The sequence below is a fragment of the Phalaenopsis equestris genome, unplaced genomic scaffold (assembly GCF_001263595.1).
Source record: "Phalaenopsis equestris unplaced genomic scaffold, ASM126359v1 Scaffold000228, whole genome shotgun sequence".
In the NCBI taxonomy this organism is placed as follows: domain Eukaryota; kingdom Viridiplantae; phylum Streptophyta; class Magnoliopsida; order Asparagales; family Orchidaceae; genus Phalaenopsis; species Phalaenopsis equestris.
This window is the reverse complement of record NW_018164670.1, coordinates 215222-221458: the sequence shown is the minus strand read 5'-3', so window position 1 is coordinate 221458 and position 6237 is coordinate 215222.

Here is a 6237-nt window from a genome sequence, read left to right as displayed (position 1 = left end):
GGGCAAAAAAGTAATTTTAGAATTTAAGGCTTAATTAATATTTAGGCTTAACCAAAGAACTAAAAGGGTAATAAATGATCTTAATTGATATGTTTTGATGATTGGAATATATAAGGGGTAAGTGGTAGAAACCAATTCCATTTTGGTCTTATAAAGGGTAAATTTGTAATTTCTTAAAATTAATGAAATTTGGAAGAGTATTTAAGTAAGGAGATATCAAAGTGAGGGGTTTGATTTTGGAACATTATAACTCAATGATTTGAAGCCCCCAATTAATAGATTTAAAATGATTTATAATTCATGATAAGGATCAAGAATATAAATATGGAAACTATTTTTTCTTAAGATTACAAATCTACCCATTAAATCTTAAGGGCTTAGTAGTGAACTAGGCCTAATCAAAATTTTGTCTAATAAGGATTAGAAAGTAACTTATAATTAATTTAAAATCTTTCAAAACACTACAAGCTCATTCTTTAAAAATCAAATTGATTAAATTCCTTAATTGAGTTGAGTTGCCCCCAAGGGTCTTTACCTATATAACTCATAAATGAGACATCAAGTGATAATTACCCTACTTAAGGGATAATCAAAACATCAAAATTCACTGAGCATAAAAGTATTAACTGGATGAACTATAGAGTAAAAATAATAAGGTCAAAATGAACTCTAGATAATTCTAGGGACTATGAAATGTCCAAGGTATTACCCAAGCCTTCTTCATGATCTTTTGGATCTTGAAGGACATTTGGATTTATTATGATTTGCTTACTGGAATCATTCTCAAAATTTGGAACCACCAAGGTATGATATATAATCTGGTAGATGCACCTCAAACTGTACTCTCTACTTTTACTACGAGCATGCTTTAATTCCTGCAAAAATTATATATATATATGCCTTGCAAAGTTACTAAAGTTTCAGGTAGAGGAAGGATAAGACTCGCCAAGTACGCTTTTACAGTTTACAGTGTCTTCTTTTCTTGTACTTTCTACTCTGTACTTTTGTGCTTACAAACTTGCATGCTAAACAACGAGTCACTCTGCATGAAAACTAAACCCCTAGGGGGTAGCCACAAAACTGAAACCAAAACCAAAATTAAAATTAACCAAGATAAAATTTACATCCACAATATTCAAAATATAAGATAACTCAAAATTTAATCACAAACATCATAAAATCACAATTACAATTAAATTAAGACGTCTCTATCAGACAATCGAGAATCGCTTGGAGGAGGTAATCTACTGTTGCTAACGAGATTTTCCATGGTCTAAATGAAAGTATGAAACTCATTAAGTTGAATTTAGTAAATTCATTTGGACTAAGTGAATCTGATAGAAAATAGTGGTACCGGAATGAAGGAACAGTAGAATCCTAACCAACATTGCTCTATTCAACTTTAATATTCCCCATAATACTTAAATGACCATAATCATAGGGACAACTGATTTGAAATCATAACTTGACACATTATAAAATCTAAACTTGCCGCGACGATGAGCTTGGAGCTAGCATTGTGGGAAACACGGTCATCTTCAGCAGCAAAACATGTCTATATCAGTTAAACCATTCCTTAGAATTTAAAAACAAATCCATAGAAATTTGAGGTTATTTTCTTATGCAACATAAATCCTTAACTTTTCTTTAGGCCTTTGTATAGTTCTGCTATACAATATAAGCCCTAACTTGTCTTAGGATTCTGAGGTTTTCGTTCTTCATGACCTAAATCGTTACATTTTCCAGGTTATTTGTGTGATCGTTTCATATGAATATAAGCCCCAATTAATAAAATTGGTAGAATGAAACATTCAATAATTCTAATCTCCAAAATTGAAGCCAAACCATAGGAAAGCATGGGAAGTCACTGAGGTTCTTTTCTAAATTTATGACATCCTCTAGTTCTTCCTCCTTTGGATTCCAAAATAAAATATTCTAGATTTGAATCATTTCTCTTTCACACCTCTTTGTCGATCTCATTGAAAAGTCCTAATCCTTTGACCTCTTTGAAGATAATATCCTCTGATTTCTATCGAGAGTTTTCTTAGGTGACTTCGATTATCTAAGATGTAATTAACTATAAGGGTTTGTCCTTATAGGAAACATTCCCGAACCAAGCTTAATATAAATTTTATTTAATTCTTCGTATTAAATATGAGAATTTATCGGTCAACATAAAATAGTTTTGCAGACTTAAACAGATGTCATATAATCTTTAGTTTATTTAATCGAGCATTCACTAGTAAGAAATGTATCTATCCCTTGGGATATGTGCACTACTTGCGTTATTACGGTATTAGGCTCGTTTATTTAAACTACTGGGGATATGAGATCGGTTTGGTTTTGTTTTTTCAAAAATTTAAAATACTATTTTTTTTCAAATTATATATATTAAATTAAAGTAAAATGGGAGTTGGGATATCCATCCTAGCAGCCGACAACTTAACAACTCCTTAACTTTTTAGTAGGAACGATCTTGGCACCATGATTGGCTGACTTCATTTCTCGTATTGGACAGGACGATCATGGCACCACAGTTTGTCGTTCTTTGTTATATGTTCAGTCGGTTGACCATGACACCACGACTTGTTGTCTTTATTCTACTATTTGTTGGTCTTTTATATGCACTCAGTTGGGCTATCTCTGCGTCACGACTGATTTTCTTCATTCCTTGAATTAGACTAGGTGATCCTGGTGTCACGGTCTGTTAGTCTTTAATATGCGCTCAGATGATCGATCTAGGTGCCACATCTTGTTTTTTATTCCCTAGAACGGACCAGGCAATCTTGTTACCACAATTTGTTTTTCTTCGATATACAATCAAATGAGAGATCTTGGCACCACGACTGGTTGTCTTCATTTCTAAATCAAACCGATTGATCTTTGCACTACAGTCTATCGGTCTTTGATATGAGCTTAACCGAGTGATCTTGGCACCATGGTCTGTAGGTTTTTGATATGCTCTCAGCCGGACGATCTTGGCACCATGTATGGTTGTTTTCATTCCCCGGAACAGACCGACTGATCTTGGCTCCATGGTCTGTTAGTCTTTGATATGAGCACAACCGGGAAATGTTGGCACCATGACTAATTGTATTTTTTTTTAGGTTGGACGGAGCGTTCTTGACACCATGTTCTGTCGGTCTTTGATATGCACTCAGCTGGTGATCTTGGTGCCACGGCTACTTGTCTTCATTCTTCACGAAGGATCATGTGACCTTAGTGCTAGAATCTGCTGGTCTTTTATATGCGTTCAATCGGGAGATCTAGACGTCACTATTGGTTGTCTTCATTCTCCAGGTTGGATTAAGTGATCATTGTGCCACAATATACCTTTCTTTTACATGCGCTCGGCTGGATGATCTAGGTGCCATGACTGACTATCCTTATTCCTTTGGTCGGATCGAGTGCTCTTGGTGCTATGGTCTGCCAGTCTTCAATATGCACTCAGTCGGGCGACCTAGGCACTATAGCTGATTGACCTCAGTTGACAAAGTGAGGAAATAATTTTTATTTTTGACTTTTAAGCAGATGGTTCATAAGTGAATGAAAGAAGACAAATTTTTGGACCAATTGGAACATCATGTGGCTCTTTCTAGGAATCACACTTAGGGGCACTTGTTCTTCCAAGGATCACCGGGACTACTCCAACGATGTGGACGACATTCGTTTAGACGAGTCAAAGCTGGGTCTCTAGTGCCAGATCTTTCCCTCGTCTCTCATTCGAGTGTCCCTAGGCCACGAACTCCTTTAGTTTCCCTGCCTTAATCAACTCCTCCATGAGACTTCGTGGGTGCCTACATTTCTCCATGTCATGGTCGTGATCCCAGTGATATTTGCAGTACTTCCTTGATTCTAAGAGAAAACCTTCGGCAATCATTAGTGCATGCACCTTGAAATACTCTTTGTCCTGTATGGCATCGAAGATTTCCACCATCAATGCCCTCAGAGGGGTAGCCTGCAAGCCTTCATAATCAATGTACGGTTATTCAGATCATTGTGCCAGTCTCTCGTAGAATCTAGCTGATCGCAGGTCTCAATTCCTTGCTTAGCCGTCATGTCATTCATATAGTTCGGTCCTTTCGTCATTGTGAGAGGACTAGTCAACTTCAAAATGAAGTCACATTAGTTGTTTGTGTTATTCCCTTGGGTTCAACTCGCCGACCGAGGAGCCCTTTTTTGGGTGTGGCCTGTTTGTAGTTCTTGTTTAGGGGTACTATCTTTCGCTAGCATATGCTTATTGGCTCATTCCAATAACTTAGCTAAATTTGAGGGCTCATTGATACTTTAGTCATATAAAAATGTTTTGACCTCAAAGCTTGCTGCAAGGCGGCTACTGCAGCTTTAAATTGGAGGTCTTTCACCTCTCACATGTCCATATGAAAACGCACAATGAATCATTGCATACACTTGTGCTCACCCTGCTTGAACTGCCACAGGGATTGCATGCACGTCATGGGCAATTGGGTGTTTTTTTAAGCTCCCAACCGGAAGCTTGAGAAACTACTTCAAAGTTGACGATCTCAAAGTGGTGAAAAACATAGGACACCTAAAAGTGTTCGAGATCTTCAACAGGCACATGATTGTTTCAAATGTAGGAATTTTTTTTTTCTAGGGGCTCTGCTCTAGAGATTTGGAGAGAGAAAACGTTCTCCACTTAGTGTGGGACTTCAGTACGTTCAACGAATTACCTTTCCACTTGTGTGGATCTATCCATATCTTAGAGCCACGAGTCGACGACCCCTAGGGACCATGGTTCACCCTTCTGTTATCGTGCGTTGACGCCACCTACTGTGATTGGTTTTTCTCTTGTGAGGCATCATTTCCCTCCAGGGCTGCGACGGCCCTTAAGACCTCAGTGATTTGGCTAGTCACTTGATCTATAATTTGAGTCATCATCTCCTACATTCTTCTATGCATTTGTTCCTCCACGTCATCTCGTGGGGGGTCGATGTTGGCCACCTCTCTTTGGTTACTTCCCTCCCTTTATGATTTTTGTGCTCATTTTTTTGTTTTCTTGTTGACTGTATGGTTCCACACTCACCACACCTTTCAGAATGTTGAATCTGAATATGTATAGGAGCCTCCATAAGGAATAGAGCGCTGGAGAGTGTGTGAGAGAGAGAGGGAGAGAGCAACAACAAAGTAAATAACAACAAATTTGTGCAACACTTATTCATGAAATGATCTCCTATTTATAGAAATGATTCTTAATACATTTACACAATGTACCCCTATAACACGTAGGTACAACGGGGATGTTTTTGTCCGTACACTCACCGCAGCAAGTAGCCATCAGGCTTAACGGTCAGCTAACAACAATAAAATTATGGGCGCCCGCTTGAAGTTGCAGGGCCCCTTTCTTTTCCTGATCTTCCCAAATTAGAGGGTGATGGGCTCGATCAGACAAATTTAATCAGTTGGATTCTTTAGCGGTGGTTCCTCCCTTATCTGTCTGAAACACATCGTTTCCACGATGCAATGAGGAATCTGGCCGACTGATCATGGAAACCCGGATCGCCCTTTGTAGGGCCACACGAGACCACATCACCTCTTCAGTTACCCGCACGATGTTGCTGTGATTCGTGTTGGCACATTTTTTATGTGCATGACTGTCTTGACACATGATGCAAATCTAATATATATTTTATCTCCAAAAAAAAAATGGAAAATTGTGTAAATAAAAAAGAAATAAGTTGTGTGTATGTAAATCTTCCTTTTTACTTTTTTAACCTTTTTGTAGTGGTGCTTTGGAGTTTGGACATGCAAAACACAATTACTTTCTCTATGATATTTTTGCTAAAAGAAATTACACGCGTTTCACATGATATATATATAAAGTATATCATTATTTAAAAGCAGAAATAAAAGGCTTGAAATATAGTAAATGTGCCCATTCTCTGTTCGGATAATTGGGGCAATTACAATTAAGGGGCATTTACGTATTTACCACACAATTATATTTATTTGATTTCTAACAACTCAACATTCATATTTACATACATACCACTCAACTCTTTATCATCACAGCTATAATATCACCATCATTATCATTTCAAAAGGGGAATGCATTATAAGTGTAAATATCAAACTTTAGGAATTAGAGATGCAAATATAAAAGAATTGTGGGGTATGTATGTTTAAAATTAAAGACAATCTAATATATATAAATTGCTAGTTGATGTCGAGCGAATAACGGAATGTAATTCTTCCGTTTCATATTTAGTTATTTCTCTC